This window comes from Eptatretus burgeri, chromosome 3 (genome assembly GCF_056783735.1).
Source record: "Eptatretus burgeri isolate ZD-2024b chromosome 3, Ebu_testis_v1, whole genome shotgun sequence".
Lineage (NCBI taxonomy): Eukaryota > Metazoa > Chordata > Myxini > Myxiniformes > Myxinidae > Eptatretus > Eptatretus burgeri.
In genome coordinates, this window is record NC_140963.1 from 9,652,026 (window position 1) to 9,675,728 (window position 23,703).

General features: G+C 50.0%; 1 protein-coding gene across 15 annotated transcripts in view; it reads right to left on the reverse strand.

Annotated features, from left to right (window-relative positions):
• Window positions 1-23,703, reverse strand: part of LOC147029380 (catenin delta-2-like) — a 474,794-nt gene that overhangs the window by 434,487 nt on the left and 16,604 nt on the right. For 2 of the 15 annotated variants that reach the window (XM_085872406.1, XM_085872397.1), the window contains exon 3: window positions 15,531-15,636. The exons of the other annotated variants lie outside the window; for them this stretch is intronic. The gene's annotated coding sequence lies outside the window, so the exon portion shown is untranslated. The remainder of the gene's footprint in view (window positions 1-15,530; window positions 15,637-23,703) is intronic. 15 annotated transcript variants of the gene reach the window in all.

Genomic DNA, 23,703 nt, shown 5'->3' on the forward strand with positions numbered 1-23,703 from the left:
TCACATAGCGACTTCCCCGAAACCCACGGGTGACGTCAGACTTGGGGTCTCCCGCAAGGCTTACCAGGGATGAGAGGTCGGAGGTGAAAAGTGGGCGGAGCCCGGCCTCGGGTTGAGAGATCAAAGAGCGGTTCGCCTCGGGCCAATACAAGGGAGGAGCTCGAACGAGTTCGAGGCTGATTCGGAGATATTCATCGCACCTCGAGAGGGGAGATCAGCGGAGATTCATCGCTCTCGGGAGACGGGCAGTCGCGGAGAAGGAGGGAGCGCCAGACGAGAGCTGGAGAAGCGTCAGTGAACGGCTGAGGAGGAGACGAGCGTCGGGCAAGCTACGTCGCAGTCCGGGCGAATGGCCTCGAGACGGTCGAGCGGCGCTGAGGTGGTGGACGGGTCATGAAAGGGCATCAACTCTAAAAGAGCAAAGACCCGTTCACTCCTCCGAGCGCGTCGCCGGCCAGGCCGGACGACCAAGGAGAACCAACCAAGCCGCTCTCCAAGCTGCTCAAGCCGCCCGGCCGCTCAAGCGACCGGCGCGTGCGACACGAGGGCCAAGCCTGGGACAGCAGGGGTCACTGACCCGAAGACCTTCGAGCCGTCACAAGGGGCGGCAAGGTAACCTGCCCGGCCTCTTGTGAGCCTCCGGTCATCCAGGCTCCAAGTGGAAATAAAGGCTCACGAGCCCTGTTCTTTTTTGGGGGTTTTGAATGAAAGTGTTCTGCGTTGCCTTGTCTGGTTAAGTAGAACTGAATTAAGTGCATGCCTGTAGATAATAGATAGACATTGGCTGTCGGCTTTGCTCGTGTCTTGTCCCCTTCCCCCATTGATTGCTTGCCTGGTTGAAATAAATGTCCCCATTGTTTGAATGTCAATCTGCTCATTGCGTCATTTCCTCCAATTGACTTCCACTGCGCGTTCGGGAAATTAGCCGGCTATTAAAGCCAAATAAAAGTGGTCAATTGGTCCGACGGAACTTGGCGATTAAAACCGCTCGGCATCGCACACGGAACGAGCGCGCTTAAGCGGCTCGTTTCCGTACGTGTTCCGTCGAGGTATAAATTCTCGGTACTTCTGTCTGCGCGGATAATTAGGTATATCGAGATTCGGCGATTAACCCTGTACCGCGTGGACAGAATATTGACAGTTTATGGGGCGTTCAGGCATCCGTTGCAGGTTTCCGGAGTTGTCCGGAAGCTACGACTGAATTTCGGGTTTCGGTGGACGCGCGACTGCGATTGGGTCTAAAGCGGTCGTGCGTGGCTGTCCGAAACCGGCAAATTCGTAACACTGGTGTCAGGAGTGGGATTTGAATCCATCCGCCTCCACATGAAATTCACGGAAAATCAGATCAAGGGTGTGCGAAGCAACCCTCGGTTTCCACCAAATTGCGAGCATTTCAAATTTTTTGTTCCCGATACATAAAATGGCAGCTCAAGACGAGCAGTGGCAGTAGGAAATAGATGTAATGTTAAATGAACCCATGGCCCAGGACGAAACCACCGTAGAGGACACTCCCATGTAGGAACTTTCCCCACAGCCAAACTCAGAATCCGTCATGGGCGCGGCGGCGGGGGCAGCGGCGCGCGAACACCCCCAACAACAGGTGCCCCTCCCTGTCCCCAGCGAAACCACGACTGATCGTGGCGAATCAGTTTCGTCGGGGTCGGCTGACATCAACCGGTTGGGGAAATGTTGATGGGAATGATGAAGACAAATATGCAGGCACTCAGCAATGAAATGAAAACGAGCGCGCAAAGCATCAGGGACGATACGCAAACCCAAAGGGGTGAAATACAGAGCATGGGATTGAACCTCCAGGAAGGGCAAAAGGCAATGAAGGTGGATTTGGACGACATGAAAGGCATCATGGCAACACCACGTGGCGGAGACACCGAACCGACGAGGGGGAGTGTGGATTGTGTCGGTGCCGCAATGGAGACGGGTGAGGTCGTGACGAGCGACGCCACGATAATTAACGGGATGACGGAAAAATTAAAAGAGGTGACGGAGACACAAATAATAATAGAGACGGAGAGCCAGGAAGAAACGGAAATAAAAACAGACACGTGAGATAAAGGGTGAATTGGATGAGGTAATTGACGAGCACACACACCTGGGAATAATAGGGGACAATGGGGTTGAGCTGGTGGAATGTGTTGGGACCCAATGCGAGAGGCAGGATGGCCTCCTTCAGGAACGAGGGGAGACGCTAAGCCCCCTTGAAGCGGATCACAACCAGGTGAGTTCGGTCGTGCTGTGCGAGGTAGAGGGGATGAGTTCTGTGAACGGGTACACGCGCAGCTTGGGGAGTATGGAGACCCCAGGAGCGCTTCTGGTAGTGCGATTCCCCAGCGTGATTGTCCTGGTGTGTGTGGTTAAGGATATGAGTGTGTTGAAATGCGTGGGGAAACGTACGCATAGCGTGAGTGAAATGGCGTGCACGAGTGAGATGGTGTGCGTGAGTAAGATGGCGTGCATGGAAATGGACAGACGGGTCCAGACGGAAGATGGGAGCGGCGAGCCTGAAGGGCCGCAAAGGGGAAATGTGGTTACCGCGCCAGGTTGGCATGATGGCGTGTGCGAGGTCCGTGGCACACTTCGCGCACGGCCTGCACGCGTGCGCCTTCGCAATCCGGCCCGGAAACGCTCCACGTCGGACACAAGCTGGCCGCGTGGACGGTTAAAATGGCGGCGAGTGTTGATGGGTGAATTCGGAACATGGGGGTTCCCATGTGCGCGCGGGCACGTGTCTGGGGCATCACGTGCTGTATACCGCGAGTCCTGTTCGCGGGGCGCGTGGAGCGAGTTCCCGGGACGAAACGCGCGCGCCAGCTGCAGGCTCGGTGCGCGTGTGACGTCGTCACCGGGAATTTCGCGGCACAAATGCCGGAGAAACGGCGCACGTAGTCCCGCGTGGGGAATTTTCCGCGAGTGAGCACTGTGTGGAGGGTGCAGAGTGACATCATGGCCGCATGGATCGGCCTTGAGAGGGGACGTCGGTATCGCCCAAAGAGTCGAACGGGCGTGCCGAAAACCGCCACCATGGCACTGTAGAAAAGAAAAAAAAAGCCTCGCTCCAGGTATAGGCCCTGCAGGATGTGGTGGACATCCTGTAATTTGGGCAAAGGAAGCACTAGTTAGCGGGATGGGTTAGTATAGTTAGACCGGCCTCATGGGGCAGGAACAAGTCCTCATGGGGCCCGTGGAATGGTTAGTTAGTGGAATGTTTGGTTAGATTTAGAAATGGATTTTGGAGACAGTGACAGACATTGAATGTGTAGAGGGGACGTAGCTTAGCTACGTAGAGTCAAAAGGAATGTGCGTTAATAAAAGGGATGACGAGGGAGCACGAGTTAGTTAGGGGATTTAGTTTGTAGAATGGCAGTGCTCAGTGATGTGAGCGATGAAATGAAATGAATTAAAAGGAAACGTGTTTAATGAGCGAGGGCCAGCGGGCCTATGTGAATGGGGTGAATGTGGAATGCATGGTGCGATGACTGATTGGGGGGAAGCAGTGATTCCCACCCAAGGGACCCCGGGGTCAGAGTAAAGTCAGTTAGTGGGTTCGCCAAATTTACAAAATGGAGGTCGTTTTGCTGTTTGTGCGAGTGTAGGCCCGAAACCTGTTTGGAGGGGTGCAGGAGCCCTGTTGATGGGCTGGGAGCGTGGCTGCGAATGGTGAGTATCGCTTAGTGGGTTCCCCGGGCACCAGACTAGTCGGTCACGGTAGGACAAGGGTCCAAGAGGGGCCGGGATAGCGTAGTGGGTGGGCCCGCATGAAGCGGGACCCGTAGCGCCAATGGCCGCGTGGGCAGTGTCGTGGGCACGGGCAACCGGGGAAAAGGGGCCTGTGGCGCCAGCCTGCCACGTGAGGGTCAAGAGGGAGTATCCGTGGAGGGCACTCCCCAGATCTTAGGGAGATGGTAGGCTCGGAGGCATCCTGAGGGCCCGGGAGTGCCATGGTTGGAGATTCGGCAGAGGGAACGTTCCTGCCAAGTGAGCCAAGCTGCCCAGCCACGAAACCGTGTGAGGGCACGGATGAAAATTTGAGGGCAAGGCCCAAATTTGGAAGGTCACCAACACAGGCGATGGGAATCTTCGTTGGTAGAACCAATAGTTTAAGCGACAGGCCCTTTTGGAAAGTCCCGGGGTAGTTTTAGGATTAATAAATGTGAGGGTAGATAGGGAGATGTACCCCTTCGCACCATCCATCCCTTCGCTCTTGGTAGGCCGCTGGACTCACCGTGGTGAAAGATCGCTGAGATCTGAGGGAGGCCATTCTGAGGCTTTGTTGGGCCTCAAGACAGGACGCTAGCCTCTCCCTTATTCCCCTCCAGAAAGGGAACGTAGGGGTTAGGAGTAGGCTAGGTGACATGATAGGTTAGCCGGACAAGGACGATAAACGGGGTTAGGGAGACGGAACTAAAAAGGAAAAGGGAAAATAACAAAAATAAGATGGGGCTAAACTTGGTTTTGTTGTGCAAATTAAGGGAGTGGGTATGGACAGAGACAGGCAAAGGCGATATGTTGGGGGGAGACTGTAGGCTCGGTCCGAGCCCGCCTTCGGAGCAGCCGGCACCACCGCACTCCCTCCTAGAACGAGAGAGGCCAGCCAACTTCACATGCCGACCTGTTTGTGCCACAGCGGCCTGTTCCGGCCTTGCTTTGCCATGCCTTGTCTGCTTGCCTCTGCCATGACCCCATGCCTGCTCCCCTTATTTGCGTTTGCCCCTGTGTCCATCCATCACCATGTGCGCCAGGATCATCGTGCAAGTTGCGGGGCCTGCCCTGCAGGCAGCCCGGTCGTCCAATGTGTTTTACTTGCATCCATATCCATCCAGTTCATCGCAGGGAGGAGCCAGGGACTGCATTGGGCAACCGGCTACCTCCCTGTTCTTGTGTTCACTGCTCCACTGCATTCATTTCATGAGCAGGAGACTGCATTTTGGCAGCCTGGCTCCCTGCTTCAAAAATGGCCTGTGGGATGGCGCATAGCCGCCGGGTTGGGGTGAGTTGCCTTCAGCAGCTGAAGAAACAAACAAAAAGAAGGAAGAACGTACCAGAAGGGGGCCGTTTTGAACACGGCCCCGAAGACGTCTTGCCTTCAAGCTGCTGAGCACTCACCCACCTGAATAACTGTTGACATTTGCTCTGCATTTTTTTTTCCCCACAGAGTCCATCAGTCCTGGGCCATGGTTTACTGTAAAATTATAAGGATAAGGTAAAATTGTAAATGAGTTTTGCTCCCCTGCATGTTTGTCGTAATGCCGGCAATTGTAGATAAGTTGTCCGAATGAGTGAGTTTGTTGAGTTAGTTACGCAGTCCATAGGATATTTATTTTTGGGACACAGATGCAAAAAAATGTCGCACTCAGGGATCCGAAGGTAAAACGTATTAGGGGAGAACTTACACATGAAGGCACAAGAAAATTTGACGACTCGGGACGAGTCTGTAAAAAGGGGAGGGGGTCATGTTGCGGTTTTGGAAATTCACAAAACACCATTCAAGTTCCCCGAAGATCAGTTATTTTGATAAGATAAGTAAAGTGTAAAGGGATTTATTCGTGTGCTGGGCTGTGAATCTTTGAGGTAGCCATTATTCTTTTCTATCTTTTATTTTAAAACAAACAACATCAACCATCATCTCCGACAACGCCACCTTCGCCTCAACCAGCATCACCTACAACACAAACAAACACCAACCATCATCTCCTACGAAGCCACCTTCGCCTCAACCAGCATCCCCTACAACACAAACAAACACCAACCATCATCTCCTACGAAGCCACCTTCGCCTCAACCAGCATCCCCTACAACACAAACAAACACCAACCGTCATCTCTTCTCCTCAACAAACAACGCCACCTTCGCCTCAACTGAGATCCTCCCCGTTGAACAGCAAAGGCCACACGAAACGTTATGCAAGCGGTCGTGGTTCGACCTAATTTGCATAACTGGATCACAGAGCAACTTCCCCGAAACCCACAGGTGACGTCAGACTTGGGGTTTCCCGCGAGGCTTACCAGGGGTGAGAGGTCGGAGGTGAAAAGTGGGCGGAGCCCGGTCTCGGGTTGAGAGATCAAAGAGCGGCTCGCCTCGGGCTAATACAAGGGAGGAGCTCGAACAAGTTTGAGGCTGATTCGGAGATATTCATCGCACCTCTAGAGGCGAGATCAGCGGAGATTCATCGCTCTCAGGAGACGGGCAGTCGTGGAGAAGGAGGGAGCGCCAGACGAGAGCCGGAGAAGCGTCGGTGAACGGCCGAGGAGGAGACGAGCATCGGCCAAGCTTCGTCGCGGTCCGGGCGAATGGCCTTGAGACGGTCGAGCGGCGCTGAGGCGGTGGACGGGTCATAAAAGGGCATCAACTCTAAAAGAGCAAAGACCCGTTCACTCCTCCGAGCGCGTCGCCGGCCAGGCCCGACCACCCAGGCCGCAGTGAAGGCCGGACGACCAAGGAGAACTGAGCAAGCCGCTCGCCAAGCTGCTTAAGCCGCCTGGCCGCTCAAGTGACCGGCGCGTGCAACACGAGGGCCAAACCAAGGACAGCAGATGTATGTGTATATGTATATGTATATGTATATGTATATATACAAGTACATGTATAATATGTATATATTGTTGCCGTTCTCGGAACAGCATGCATTCAACAGATGGTGGTCCCAAGACAGTTATTCCATTGTTATACGTGTTGATAGTCCCTTCCCTTTTGTCTAGCAGGACAACATGTGCGTGCGTTGCAATGAACTCATAGATAGGTTTGCTTTCATCATTTCTTCTTCATTTCGTCCCTACTCATCTTTTCTGATTATTCCTGAGGTAAATCTGAGCCACGTGCGCCTTCGCTGTGAGATGGGTCCTCGCAGAAGCCAGCGTGTGTGTGGCGCCGCTGCGAGGAAACGATGATGTGCGAGCATTAACAGCGCAGAGCCCCCGTTTCCAAGCGAGCCTTCAACCCAACGTGTGGGGCGAGTCATACAGTGCGCTTGGTAGTTTGACACTATCGACTCGAGCTTCCGATGATCTGGGGAAGATTGCCGGTTGCATTAAAAAGGCATACGAATGGATATCTCTGAAGAGGCTGCGCGAATTGGAAACACAGGAAACACAGCCAGCACGATGCACACGCTGCACGAAACGCATATGGAGGCCGATAAAGGTGACTCCATGCCACGTTTGGCAGGATGCGAGTGTGCAAAGTAAAAGCAGCGCGTTCCTTTTCAACCAAATATCCGATACATATTGGTGTTTTCCCCATGCACATGCAAGCAGAATCAGGCTAACGCGAGCACTGACCACGTGGGCCATGGCCGATCCGCGCGTAATGCGCGAAACATGCATGATTTATCCATATCAATGTATCTTCGGCCCTCGCTGGCAGCAGTGGAATCCCCATGGATGGTGAATGTCTTCTCATCTCTCCAGCCAGCGAAGCTGCGATCGAGCAGAGGAATATTGTACAGTGCGGGCCACATTGGCGCACGCGAAGCGAGCGCCTTGATCGGCACTGGTCGGATGCCCGAGCGGGCATGCGGGACCCTCGGCCGGTCGTCAGGGCACGGCCCGGGGTTTTTTGCAGGACGATTCGTGCACCAAGTTCGGTGTGGGCGATTCATGTCATGTCGTGGGGTCGGAGCAGAATATTTTCGCAATCTGGGATGACCTTGCCGGAAATGGAGTGTTGCGGTTTCTGGCCAAAGTTAGCGGGCCGCGTGAGGGGTCGCCGCCAATCAGAGCGCCCGATTCAGGTGATGACGCTTCGCTTCGGGGTAGCCCCCCGCCCCACGCTGAGAGTCCGAAAAGGTCGGAGCGGTCCCTCCGCCTCTCTCACTCTCGTCTTCTCTGCTGACATCGCCACGACCCGCCTCCTCGTCTCCTCCCACACGACGTTGACCCCACCCGCCGACCTGGTCCCGCTTACCACTCCATCCACGCATTCTGGACTCCGCCCCTTCTCCACTCAAGTTCCAATTTCCAGAGTTTTGTTTTCTCCTTGGTGCTGCTGGCTACGCCGAACCTGCATCGAGGGCTGCTGCGATGCGACCTCACCAAACAAGATGCATCACTTTTTCTTTCCTCAGCCGGCAACACAGAATGATCGGCGGTAAAAACATGTTTTTTGAGATTTTTTACAAATTAATGAAAAATGAAAAGCCAAAAAGTCCACTTATGGCCAATTCAATTCAATGGACATTGTTTAGAAGGAAACACCTTTCCACATAAGGTCCCACAGTTGACAATGCATGTCAAAGCAGAAACTCGATCATAAAATCCAAGGAACTATCCGTAGAACTCCGAGATAGAATTGTGAGGAGGCATAGATTTGGAGAAGGGTATAAAACAATTTCTCGAGTCTTGAAAGTTCCCAAGAGCACAGCGAGCTCCATCATTACGAAAGGGAAAGAATATGGAATGACCCAGATTCTTCCTAGAGCTGGCCATCTGACCAAAGTGAACAACTGGGCAAGTCAGGACCTTGGTCAGGGAGATGACCAATAGCACAATGACCACTTTAACAGAACTACAGAGTTCCTTGGCTGAGATGGGAGAACCTGCCAGGACAAGAGTTACTCAGCACATCTCAAATCTAGGCTTTATGGGAGAGAAGCAAGAGGGAAGCCACTCCTGAGAAAAAGCCACATGACAGCACGCCTGGAGTTTGCAAAAATGCACGTGAAAGATTCTGAGAGCATGAAGCAAAAGATTCTGTTGTCTGATGATATGAAAATTGAATTATTTGGCCTGGATACAAAGTGCTACATGTGGCGGAAACCAAGAACAGCTCGTCACCCATCTAACACTAACCCTACTGTGAAGCATGGTGGTGGCAGAATCATGTTGTTAGGATGCTTTTCATTGGCAGGGACTGGGAGACTTGTAAGGATAGATGGAATAATGAATGGAGCCAAATACAGCAAATCCTTGAGGAGAACCTGCTTCAGAGTGCAAAAGACCTTTGACTGCGACAAAGATTTACATTCCAACAGCACAGTGACTCCAAGCATACAGCCAAAGCAACACTGGAATGGCTTCAGAACAAGAACATGAAAGTCCTTGAAAAGCCCAGCTAAAGCACAAACTTGAATCCCATTGAGAATCTGTGGAAATACTTCAAGATTGCTATTCATCAACACTCCCCATCCAACTTGACAGAGCTTGAGCACATCTGCAAGGAAGAATGGGAGAAAATCCCAAAATCCAGATGTGCAAATCTGATCCAGATGTGCAAAATCCAGATGTGCAAATCTGATCCAGATGTGCAAAATCCAGATGTGCAAATTCGTCAGGTCAGGTTCGATCTGTGACCTGCTACAGGTACCATGTAAACCTGTACTAACCTGTTCCATGGTCGGGTTGTCGGCGACTAAACCGTCTCCCCCACCAGGTTTTCTGGTGAGGGGGGGTGTTTGGATATGGACACCCAGCAGGATTAAAAACAAAACCTGTCAAAGGGCAGAGGAGCTCCTTGTGAGCCAACGGCCATCCATATCTAGTGCCCAACTGTGTCTGCGGACGTCCTCCTGCAGTTGGGTTACTTCTTATTAAGAGGTTGGTGGCAGGATTTGCACTCCGGCCACCGTAAAACCCTTCATTCCGCAAAACGCAAAAACGCAAAAAAATCTGAAAACCCACTCAGTGGGAGTACCTCCTGCGCAGCTTCCCTTCGCAGGGCAGCTCACCGGATGACGGGATTGGGGCAAAGCCTTCGGGACCCCCAATCTTTGATGATAGGAGGGAAACCATGGGGTAACATCCGTGGGTCAGATTGCGGGAGAGTGTGTCGGAGTGGTGCTGAGGTGTCGTCCACCAGACGGCGGTCTCCTTGGGTTAACCTAAGGTGGTCCCTTCGGGTGGGTGCCTGGATTGTCCTATCCCTAAGAGAGGATGATCACCTGTCTCTGTTATCATCTGAGCTCAAGCGTTTGGACATCGGGATTGCAGCTCTCTCTGAGGTTCGGAGACCGGATTGCAGCGAGATAATGGTGGGTGGTTACACCTACTATTGGTCTGGTCGCTCTGATGGTTACCATACCCAAGGAGTTGCTGTAGCTGTGTCCAATAATCTGACCCCAATGATAATTGAGGTAACACCGGTCAACGAGCGTATTATGAGATTAAGGATTCGTCACTCCTTAGGTGTCATTTCCCTGGTCTCTGTTTATGCTCCGACTGAGGCGAGTGATCTCACCGTGAAGGATGCATTCTACACCACACTCGAGTCTGTGGTTGATCAGTGCCCCAGACGAGATACACTTCTAGTCTTGGGGGATTTCAATGCATCGACTGGAACTGATAGGGATGGTTATGAGGTGTGTGTTGGTCCCCATGGGTCAGGAACTATGAACCAGAATAGCACTAAGTTCCTTGACTTTGCAAGAAGTCATGGACTTAGGGTGGCTGGTTCATGGTTTCAGCGTCCACAAGCTCATCGCTGGACTTGGTATTCCAACGCTGGCGGTGTGGCAAAGGAGATTGACCATGTCCTCATTGACGGTCGTTGGAGGAGGATCCAGAACTGCAGGGTCTACCGGAGTGCTCAGTTCCTCAATACTGACCACAGGCTTGTTGTAGCAACTCTAAAGCTGCACCTTAAATCCTGGAGAATGGTACCATCCCAGCCTAAGCTGGATGTTGCCAAGCTCAGGGATGAGAGAGTAGCTGAGGAGTTTGCGAACAGGCTGAGTGGACACTTGGGGGATCTGGGTGTTTTGGGGGGTCCTGAAGAGTTGTGGAGCGCCTTCAAGACCACCGTCCTTGATGTTGCCGGTGGATGCCTTGGAGCTCACCACAGGGCAAAGAAGAATTTTGTCTCTCAAGGGACACTGGATACCATTGACCAGAGTCGCAGGGCCAGGCTGAATGGCAGAGCTGAGCTGTTCAGGGAGCTGAGGCGTAAAACTGTACGTGCACTGAGGGTGGACAAGGAGGCCTATGTGCGAGGAATCTGTGAGGGGGTAGAGCATCACCTGTGGACAGGTGATTCTCATCCCGCTTACAGGGGAATTCGTGCATTACGTTCATCCAAGCCCATCCCTCGGAGCACTGCAGTTCGAGCAGAGAGTGGTAGGCTTTTGACAGAGGAGTCTGAAGTGAAGGCCCGCTGGGCCGGTTACTTTGAGCAGTTGTACCAGGCTGATCCCCCAGCTGTCGAGTTGGATGTCAAGGGTGTTACAATCCCTGTTGCTGACCCTCGAATCGACTGTAGTCCACCTTCGCTTGTGGAAACACGGGCTGCGGTGAACCAGTTGAAACGGGGAAAAGCTCCAGGGATCTGTGGCATCCATGCTGAACTTCTCAAGGCTGGTGGAAATGCTGCACTCGTGTCGTTGCATGCAGTTTTGTGCTCGGCCTGGAACACAGGCATCATCCCAACTGACTGGAAGAGGGGCCTTGTTGTCCCTCTCTGGAAAGGGAAGGGTGATCGCCAAGACTGCAACAACTACCGAGGGGTGACGCTGCTCTCAGTGCCGGGCAAGGTCTTTGCTCGGATAATTCTTGATAGGGTTCGCCACCATCTGCTTGAGCACCAGCGTCCAGAGCAGTCAGGCTTTACACCAAAGAGGTCAACGATTGACCGTATCCTTGCACTTCGTGTCCTCACCGAACGCAGACGAGAGTTTCGGCAGGGGCTGCTTGCAGCCTATGTTGATCTCTGTAAAGCGTTCGATTCAGTGAATTGGGATGTCCTCTGGAGGATTCTTGGTCTTTGTGGGGTGCCACCAAAACTGATCGATCTAATGTCTGAACTCTACTCTGGTACTGAGAGTGCTGCGAAGTGTGGTGGTACCATCTCTGACTTATTTCCAGTTGTTACTGGAGTTCGTCAGGGATGTGTACTTGCCCCCACACTTTTCAGCACTTGTCTGGACTGGATTTTAGGGAGGATGTCGGAGAGATCAAGTTGCGGTGCATCGTTTGGCAATGTCAAGATCTCGGACCTTGATTTTGCAGATGATGCAGTCATCTTTGCGGAGACTTTAGACATCCTCTTGGGGGCCCTCGAGGTGCTGAATGAGGAGTCGGAGCCGTTGGGATTACGGGTTTCTTGGGTCAAAACTAAGATCCAGGCTTTCGGTGAGATCTTGGATGCTGCTGTCCTGTCTGTGTCTGTTTGTGGTGAGGATGTTGAGGTCGTGGAGAGATTCACTTACCTTGGCAGTGATATTCATGTCTCTGCTGGCTGCGAGTCAGAGGTCAATAGACGTCTGGGTCGGGCCTGGGGAGTCATGGATTCACTGGATCATGGGGTGTGGCGCTGCCGGTACCTGTGCGGGAGGACAAAAGTCCGAGTCTTCAGGTCCTTGGTACTTCCAGTCTTGCTCTATGGGTGCGAGACTTGGACTCTGACCAAGGATCTGAGACGGAGACTTAATTCCTTTGGTACCAGGTCTCTTCGGAGAATCCTCGGCTATCGCTGGTCGGATTTTGTGTCCAACGAGCGGTTGCTGAGAGAGACTCGGATGAGATTTGTTACCTGCATAGTCCGTGAGCGTCAGTTGCGGCTGTATGGACATGTGGCTCGTTTTCCTGACGCTGATCCTGCTCACCAGATTATCTCAGCGAGGGAGTCTCATGAGTGGAGGAGGCCAGTGGGCCGACCACGTGCCTCATGGTTGCAGCAGGTTGACCATCATCTCAAGGAGATGGGTATGGGCCTGGCATCTGCCTGGGGGATGGCCAGACGGAGGCCCCTGGAGTACCGGCGGAAAGTGGACGCAGCGACGCGCTGTTCTGGCACATGCTCCCATACCTGACCTGAAATCTGATCGACACACCGAAGACGACTCAAAGCTGTATTCACTGCCAAAGTCGCTTCAAATAAGTATTGACTTCGGCGGTTGAATACTCATTGACGAAAGACATTTCATTCTTTCATTTTTAATTAATTTGTAAAAATTTCTAAAAACATGTTTTCACTTTGTCATTATGAGGTATTGTGTGCAGATCGGTGAGAAAAACATGATATTTAATCCATTTTACAATCAGGCCATAACACAACAAAATGTGACAAACTTCGAGGGGTATGAATACTTTCTGAAGGCAGTGTAAATCTGACGAAAGGGCAAGCAAGGGTGTCATGACATTAACATTGGCATGAACAGCAACATTCCTTGTTTGAATAGCCCTGGGAGGAGCATATGGATGATTTCTGGACTTTGGCGTTGAATGGTAGCAACACATAGATGTTCCTGTAAGAGATCAAGAGTGTACCGATCTGCCAAAAGATTGCCGTGGATATGGATCAAGTTGGTGCAAAAGGAGACAGCAATATTGTTGCGAATCTGGAAGCCATGAGCACACAGACATTCAGGTTCCAATAGCTTAGTTATTTCGGTAAGATTGTGTTTTATAGATAGCTTCCTTCCCTTGTCTAATGGGTGATTAAATGTAAATGCGCTGCAGAGTTATTTTGATAGTTAATGTTTTTCTTTCGTTTATTTAACAACACCAACAACAACTACAACTACAACAACAGCTGCGGACCACTCCAGCTCGTGGTAAAACAACGACGAGAAACCCTCTGCTCCCGGCATTCTCTGCGCACTCACTTGGGGAAAGGTTATGCCCCCACCCACCGATTCGCTTGGCAAAGCGCCAAGTGGGGAAAAGGTTGAGCCACGCCTGAAACGAATGTTGCCTGAGCAAGCGCACCGGAGAGGATATAAAGGAGCAGAGGATCCTCGCAGGAGGACTCTGTCTGGCTGGTCTTGGTCGTCGTCGTCATCTTCTTCCTCCTCTTCCTCCACCGCATGATTGAGCGCTCGAGAGACACCATCCCTCCACAAGAACCGCAAGGGTTGCTCGCCGCTGCCTGGGTTCGGCTCGCCTCTCGCTGGTCCCCGGGTCGACGCGAAGACCACACGAGGTGGACAGGTCCAAGACAGACCCTGGTCTTCAGCCTGACTGTCCTCTTGGCTGGAGGTCCAATTAAAGACCATTTGGTCCGATTATTTAGGTGTGTGTGTGTGCGTGTGCGTGTGCGTGTGCGTGTGCGTGTGCGTGTGTGTGTCCATGGGCCCATCTGCCAAGTAGTGAATTGTACAAGTGCTTTTTGCCTGTATATACATGCATTCGTTAATATTCGGTTTAGCTCTGCCCTTATGTGCTTCCCTCATCCCCGCATTGTAAATAAATACCCCGATTGTTCAATGTTTCAGCTCGTTCGTGTCTATTCCTTCATTGACTGAGTGTGCTGCGTGTTGGGAAAATTAGCCAGGGGTTGCCAGGGTAACAGGGTATTAGGGACCGACGGAACTCAGCGATCAAAACCGCTCGGATCGCACACGGAACGGGTACGCTAAGCCGCTCGTTCCGTACGGGTGCCGTCGAGGATGAATTTCCCTGGTAGGTTGGACCACGTGGGTATTTAGGTAAATTGAAATTGGCAATCGACCCTACCCTACGTGGTTTGTCTATTGGCAAGTTCGGTCCAAAAAGGGACCCGTACTTTTCCGAAGAAGTACGATCTAAATTCCGGGCGATCAGTCGAGCCGACTCGACTGCTCCGTCTGGTGGTCGTGCTCGTGGCCGACACCCGGCCCCGCAACAATATCACCCCACACCATAACACTTCCACCTCCAATATCTGCGGCTCCTGGACAACAAATGGGTAAATCGCTCAATGCATCTTCTCGGGACCTGTACATGGCCATCACGCCTTTCAAGGAGAAAACTGGATTTGTCACTGAACGCATTTGCCCATTGTGTCCATCGGGCATGCTGATTTGAGCACTGCAAATGCACTTGGGTGTGTCACAGTGCAAGTTTTGGATGCTGAACAGGACAATGAGCATCGATCCCTGCATCTCAGATGCCTTAAGACGTTGTTGACAATTATATTGAGAGGTACAGCGAGTGTGTTTGCAGTACTCGGGCCAGTTTGAAAGCGATTGCATAGGTCCTGAATGGGAGTCGTTATCCTGGGACATCCTCTTCTTGGCATATCTCTTGTTGATTCAACAGTTTAATAACAACGTCTAAAGTCATAAACAGTTCCTTCCTCTCCTCATGTTAAAGAGCCATGTAACATGGATGATGGAAGACCCTGCTGGAGGTGTCCAACAATTTGATTGCTCTCATTTTCTGACAGATGTGGCATGTTGTAAAGGATTGTTAATTATTGCAACCAGTGTGCATTTGATGATCCACACATTGGTGTCTCAGAAACTTTAAAATTTGCTCACAATGCTTTTGGTGACCTCTAAAAACCTAAAGATGCCGGAATTGCACATGCTGAACGATTGTGGGACGAGGCGATTAATTCCGTAGAAACGTGCAATCAGGTGTTCTGCACATCCCTTGTGCCAAAAAGGTACTTGGAATGAATGCTGAAACATTCCTTCAACAAATACATTGTCAATTTGAGCTGTTCTGTTTTTGTTATTTTGAAGAGTATGTATGTATGTATGTATGTATGTATGGATGTATGTATGTATGTATGTATGTATCCTCTGAAAATATTAGAAACAATGACAAAGTATGATATATTTAAGTTGACTCACAATGCAGTGATGCAGTATTTCATTATCTCACCTCATGTATCATTGTACTCCTTCAGTGAAGTCAGTGAAAGACAATGACGCAACAGCATACAAAACAAGATCCATCCATCACTCGAATCACATTGGATCAGGCAAGCCTGCAAGGAGATCTCGTGGGTCTACCAGAGCAGGGGTCTCAAGGCAATTTAAGAACAAATGGCATGTGCTAGGTAAGGTGGTTAATCTTACATCTGATGTAGAAATCAATTTTGGCATTGGCAATGGCATGTATTGTTTTGTTCTATCGGAATTATGTTGCGGAATCTTGATCAACATCAAAAAGCTATTGTGTGAAACACACTTTTGAAGGACAAATGGCTGTAGAGATAATTTAGAAGTATGTATCTACATGTATATATATATATATATATATATATATATATATATATATATATATATATATATATATATATATATATATATATATATATATATATATATATATATATATATATATATATATACATATACACATATACACATATAGACACACATTTTCATGTAAACATGCACAATATATAAATATATATATATATATATATATATATATATATATATATATATATATATATATATATATATATATACACACATACTGAAATGCAAAAGAAACTTACCACATGTTTGAAATGTAATAAAATTGTAACAGTTCAAAATAAAACAAACCAACAATTGCTAATTGAAACATTAACATTTTATTGATGACATGTCAAGCTTTTGACCAAGATACACCATCTCATAAGTTTGTTCTACAGTACAGAACAGCACAGGATGCAATGTCAGTCCCCTTTGAATGGCGTGTGTGGCCACCATTGTTTTGGATACAGGCAGTGCATCGTCGGCGCATACTGCCAACCAGTCTTTGGATGGATTGCTGCTGGATTCTGTCCCACTCAGTCCTCAATGTCTGAAGCCATCTGAATTAGGACCATCTGCCTGTCCTGCCTTGCAGTGGTGACTCTTGGCCTCCCTGATCGAGGTCTGTCATCTGCAGAGTTGTGGAGGGTGTCTCTGTCCACCAGGGCCGATATCGTCTGGTGTGAACAACCAAGGCGACGTGCCACCTCACGGTAGCTCAATCCGCCTTGCAGTATGCCCAAGGCACACTGCCGTTGATCCCTTGACAATCGTGGCATGTTGATTGAAATGCCCATTCTGCACTGGCCTTTTTAAAGCCAATATCAAGACATCACGTGCAGCTCATTAAAATCATCCCGTACCCCTTGGCTAATCACTGACAGTCAAAACGGCTGTTAAACAGCTGTGCTATGAGGTGACCATTGAAGGTTCAAGTGATCATCCGTGACCGTTTTGTCTGACAGTGAGGACACTATTGTCCACAAATAAGTTCACACATTTACTACACGCAGTGTTATTGTTGATATTTGAAGGTTTAAAAGGTGGTAAGTTCCTTTTGTGTTTCAGTATACATATATATATATATATATATATATATATATATATATATATATATATATATATATATATATATATATATATATATATTGTGACGACTCCGGCGGGACTTGAACAGTCCCGCTAACGTAGAATGAGCCGAAACGATGGAGGCGGTTTATTTTTTTATAACCCAAAGATGGCGGTTTTAATCGCTCTACCGCAAACGGGACGAGGAAGGTGGCATGAGTCGCTTTTCACTGAGTTAATGATGTTTATTTCTCTAACCAGAAATAATAATACTCGGCAAGAGGAGGGATCCGGGGCGATTCGACGGGATGGTGGTGTGGGTTCGGGCGTGGGGAAAACACAAACAATTCCAATGGATATACCAATCTCAAACCCTCTCAGGCGCCAGGTACACACACACACACACACACACACACACACACACACACACACACACACACACACACACACACACACACACACACACACACACACACACACACAAAAAACGTAGCTGGTCCTGGTGGTCAGGCTGGCCCGTGGTGTAAACGCAACAGTCCCTGCATTGGTGTCGGACGAGCTGGCATTGCGCTCGTCAGGGGCAGGAGACACTGTGGTGCTGTCGACCTCCTGGTGTCGGCCCAAGACCGCTCACAGCCGCCAGGGAGCCAGTTCTGGCGCCAACTTGCGAGCAGGAGAGGGAGGCAGGTCCGCCCGCCGTTCGACCCCGTACTCCGAGCCAGCAGAACCCCAGAGCCAACCGAGGTGAGGCACAAGGCACAGCAAGGCCACGAGACACGATCAATCCAGGATCGAATCAGCCAACAACACAGCACGCTCCCAGCACAACAGCCTCCACCAAAACGGTTTTTCTTTACCGATCTTCTTCCTCCCACCCCTTTTCCCCGAACAGAACCTTTTTATCCTCGAGTCCTCGTCACTTCCAATCGAGCCGTTTTATTGGCACTCCGCCGTCGCCTTCCGCCAATCATGATCACGGGGCGGAGCCATCCGCAGCACTGTCCTGTGACATCACGGCAAGCCTCCAGGGAATACTAACAGGGTTTACGCAGACACACTTACCCTATCCCGTCTCCTATCTAATTACGTGACAATTATCATTTCCCCCTTGAAGAAATGGACATTTACTAGACAACTTATCACCACTGAATTGCTCCTTATTACATCGAGATCCTGGTAAACTCGAACAGCATGGCATACCTAATTAAACATCCTAATTACCCTTTGAATGCATACCCCCCCCCTCAGACGCAACACTATATATATATATATACACATACTTACATATATCTACACACACACACACACACGTACATATTTACGGACACTTCCGGACTTCCGGTTCAGGGATCGGCGCATGTGGACGGTGGAGTGGCGAGCTCTCCTTCCAGTCCTTCGAAAGCAAAGTTTCCAGTCCTGCTAAAGTGTTTTGCATATTTTGTTGTCGAGATTTGTGTCAGTACAGGGGCTGTGGAACTGTACTTTTTTTTTTAAGTTCATAAGTTTGAGCGGGTAGTTGAGTTACTTTATTGAAAGAGGCAAGGGGAGGCCTCATGATAAGTTTAGCGTGAAGTCAGTTGGGGCCTTGAGAGAAAGCAGATAAAAAAGGTTAAAAATAGAGACCGAAGTAGAAAGGGAGAGGAGTACGTAAAATGTAACAGTTGCTCAATGTGGGTCACGTCAACAATGGGGGAGGCAGAGGGTTTTTATTGTTGCAGAAAGTGTAAGGAAATCGTCCATTTGAGGATGGTGATTACAAGGTTGAAGGAACGCATCGATAATTTGCAGCAAGTAGCAGAATATGAGAAATTTGGAGATAATAGTTGGATCTGGTTGTGGAGTGAGGTTGCTGAGGATATTGGAAGTGGCAACGGCGCAACGGGTGCTGGCCTTGGCGACGGCGCAACGGGGGCGGGCCGTGGCGACGGCGCAACGGGGGCGGGCCGTGGCGACGGCGCAACGGGGGTGGGCCGTGGCGACGGCGCAACGGGGGCGGGCCGTGGCGACGGCGCAACGGGGGCGGGCCGTGGCGATGGCGCAACGGGGGCGGGCCGTGGCGACGGCGCAACGGGGGGCGGGCCGTGGCGACGGCGCAACGGGGGGCGGGCCGTGGCGACGGCGCAATGGGGGGCGGGCCGTGGCGACGGCGCAACGGGGGGCGGGCAGTGGCGACGGCGCAACGGGGGGCGGGCCGTGGCGACGGCGCAACGGGGGGCGGGCCGTGGTGACGGCGCAACGGGGGGCGGCCCGTGGCGATGGCGCAACGGGGGACGGCCCGTGGCAACGGCGCAACGGGGGCGGATGACAAAGGTTGGCTTGTTTGCGGAAGGATTAAAATGCCTGGTTGGAGCCATGAAGAGGTTCATGAGGCTGGTGAAGAGATTTTGATGTTTCGTTTAAATTGTTGGAAATAAACGATTAGGGCAGTATGGAGGAGGCCAGTGGATGACGGACGTAGTGACAAATTAATTGGGGTTTGATGAAAAAGTGTACCAGTTCAATTTGATGACCAAGTGGTATCCGAGGGATTGGTGCGTTTTTGTTTTCACCTAAACGTGAAAGTTGTTGGATGGTGTTGTGGACTGGGTGTGCGGCACTGTGGAATGAATGACTAAAGTGTTTGGGTGAATGGCGTGATTGTGCAGATGAGGAGAGTGAGCGCGAACAAAGTACCCTGTCGGTAGGAGTCTCTTAACCAGGTTGGTGTAGGTTAGGGGGACTTCGAGGATTCGACATGGATTCTGGCTGATGTTCCATTGTGCAGGCGGACTGTGAGGGGTAGGTGCAGGCCAAGGTATGGGGATACTGGTTGGTAGTGTGACATGGTATGGGAAGTTGGTGAGTCGGGAAATAGGGCAGCAGGGCTTTGGGGGTTCCTGGCAGATGAAGGCTGTCAGAGGTGCCCGGAGAGCACCGTAGGGTTCATTGCCAGGAGAGCACAGTGGAGGTGCTATGAGAGCACAGTATGGGTGCAATGAGAGCACAGTGTAGGTGCTATGAGAGCACAGTATGGGTGCTATGAGAGAACAGTGTAGGTGCTATGAGAGCACAGTATGGGGGCTAGAGAGAGCCACCCCTTAGTTAGGAGCGCCAGAAGCACGCTCAGGTGAACCCCGAGGTCGCTGAGTGTCCTCCACCCCCGATTGGAAGCAGGCAAAGCGGCCTAGTAGTAGTCACACTCCCCAACCAGCAAGTTATGCCTGACTCCACCGAATGGAAAAAGACAAATAAGGGCCTTGCCCAGGTTTAATAGAATGGAACAGTGTGCCAGTTCGGGAAAAATGGGTCATTAGGATCATTCTTGCCATAGTAGGGTTTGTTGCATTGTCTTGCGCTAAAAGTAAATGGTTAGGTTCGAAGGACTCTCCTCTGCACCATTCATGTGTGACACCTGGTACGAGTAGTGTTGAAGGGAGGATTTGATAACAAAGGCTCGGCTAGGCCACCAGTTTGTCATGAGCACACATCCACGAAAATAACAGTTGAGTAAGAAACACACCATCCTGTCTGTAAAAGAAAAAAAAAGAGGAAGGAAGAAAAAAAAAAGGAGAACTTAACCAAAACAAGTCAGGCAAGGAAGGTTAAGGGTACACTCCATCTCACCTGGTCGAACGTCATCACACCCATTTGCGTCCTCAAGAACACCTCCAAACTGCATTTGCTTACCATCGATATCACCGTGCCACCATTGCTGTGTCACCTGCTGTCCAATGCAGGGCTTGTTGCCTGCTGCTGCTTGTGAGTAGGCCATATGGGCCGAAGCATTTTTGTGGGCCATTGAGGCCAAATGCTTTTGTGGGCTGTTGCGGCCGAAGATTCATGCCATTTTGTGGGCTCAGTGGGCCGGAGAAGTCTTTGTGAGATAAGGCCACTGGGCAGACTGAACTCACCTGGTGAGAGGCCAATAAGGCCAGGAAGTGAGGAAACCCTCAGGGGTGAATGGACAATACTGCTGGGAGGGGGCATGAAGGAGCAAACACGTGAAATAACTTTGAACCTTTGAATGTTCTACTCCTATGCCAATATTGGTGTTAAAAGTAAAATTGAATGCCCTCCCGTTCAAATCCATAATTAGAATGTTAAGTAGTGTGCATAGAGTGTGAACTTGTTTGTTAGATTGGTGACCCGACACACGAGGATAGGGACATGCCAATCTTACTGTGACACTTTGATTTTTGGAGTTAAGTGCTTCCCATGTTGTGGGTTAGAGTAAATGGGAGATCTCTGCTGTACGTTAGACAGGGCCATTACCGTGGTCTGCCCCAGATGGAGGCTCGGGAGAAAGGTGGGGATAGTGTTACGGAAAATGGCCCTTATTGGACTACTAAATATAGGGTTAGCTCAGTTCCCCCATTAAATGCATGTATAGCTAGTTTGTTTGGTAAAAATGACGTCATATGTGTGTCGGGAGCTGTAAAAGGCTGTTTTATTATCTGTGCGGTGGTGGAGGACCGAGAGATCCCTCTTATTTCTACCCCATCGCGGGATAGGCCCCTCCTAGTCGGCTGAGGGGATGTGGCCTGGAGAGAGGGTGTAGATAGAGAGAGGAAGTGACGCGAAGGGGAGGGGTTTTTGTTCAGCTTCGCCGAGAGAGGCGTGCTCGTCGAACGAGAGAAAAACGAAAGGAAAAAGGAATTCTCAGTTTGGAAAACTGCAGTCGCTGGTAGAAGGCATCCTCGTGTGTCGAAGGAGCGAACGGGAGACCAAACGAAGGCCTCGTAAACAACTTCAGTTTGGCAGTTTGGAAAACTGCGGGCGGTTGTGAAGCTGCTCGTGTGTCGAAGGAGCGAACGAAGCGAGCGAACGAAGGCTACGTGAAAAGAGAATAGTGTTTGGAAAACTGCAGTTGGTTGAGAGGGTGCTCGTGTTTTCGATGCGAGCGAACGTAAGAGAGGCTGCCTGCATGTCGAGTCGACGATCGACTTGTATGGGGAGGTGATTGACAGGTTCGGCCTGTGTCTGGCCGCAGAGCCTCCATACTTACTCACCTCACGGCTCGACACGTTTGCCGATCCATCTGTGGAGCTCAGCCCCTCAATTTGGGCCTTGTCTGGTGAACGGGCCAGGCCTGGATTTGTATGCTGGACGGTGAGAGAGATCGGCTGAGGCCCATCGTCGACCTTACACGGGGTCAGAGCGTGCGGAGACCGGGTGCGGTGCGAAGGGGGCAAAGGGAGGACGAGCTCCATTTAGCCACGTGACGCGGTTCGAGCTGGAGCTCGAATCTGTGGACATCCACCTGTTACGAGCGACATTCGTGCTTTTGACACTGTCCTCTCGTCCATGAGACATCACCAACTACTCTGTCTTGTCTTGCATGCATGCTATCTGTCTTTGTCTGCACGTTGTCTAAGGCATATTTCGGTAGCGACCCCGTTGAAACCTGTAGTCCGTGGTTCCCTAGTTAAGAATGGGTTGAGGGTTGTTAATAAAACCAGTCGTGAAATTTGCTTGTGTTGTGATCCCCAATGTTCCCCAATAAATCTTGTTAATTCGTATGAAGTTGCCGCTATTGATTAATTTGTGTCGCGTCGAGGAACGCTCCGTTCAATTAGCATATAAAACCAAAAATGGTTACAGACTGGCAGAAAACGCTCGGCATCTGACACAACCAGTCTGTAACCAGGGGTTCTATTTCCCAAACTGGCAAGGTACAAGGATTACGTCGGTATCACGATTGAAGGCGCATGACCCGAGGCCTGTGCTGAGCTGGCCGGCGTTATAAACGCCGGAGACGGTGGTGGTGAGGGTGGCGTCAAGGACTGGGTGAGAATCACGCCACCCCGGATCTGCAACAATATAATATAAAAAAAAAATATATATATATATATATATATTTATATATATATATATATATATATATAAAAATATATACATATATATATATATATATATATATATATATATATATATATATATATATATATATATATATATATATATATATAAAAGCCTGGTGTTGGCACAGTGGTTAGGGCGGCGGTTTGGGATCCAAAAGGTCCTGAGTTCAAGCCCCGTTGGTCGCTTGAATTAATACACCCCAGGAGGTTAACTCATCCTGTCATCCTTCCGAGGTCAGCGAAGTGAGTACCAGTGTACTGGGCCCAGTGTTTGCCCGGTTAGAATAGGTGTACCATATCCCTGTGTCGTAGGAGGCGACCAGGGTTGCGTCAGGAAGGGCATCCGGCATAAAACCTATGCCAAATCACCATGCGGATCATAACGGATGATCCGCTGTGGCGACCCCTAACGGGAGCAGCCGAAAGAAGAAGAAGAAGAAGATATATATATACATATATATATATATATATATATATATATATATATATATATATATATATATATATATATATATATAATACCAAGCTTGCACACTAAAAACTCGGCTCGCCGTCACACCATCCCTATGAAATTGCTGTGGCACTTATCGGACATGCCGACAATGTTTGGGAATTCTTGGCGTTCCACAGTACCACTTGCATTTTGCACAATGCGTATTTTTGTCATTCCCCGTGTGCGGTCTGTCGTCTGCTTCCAACTATGTTGTACTGCTATCCCGTGCATGTTCACGGGTATCACTAGTATATCTTGTGTGTATATATATATATATATATACATACACACACACACACATACAAACATTCATATATACATAATGTATGTATATATATATATATATATATATATATATATATATATATATATATATATATATATATATATATATATATATATATATA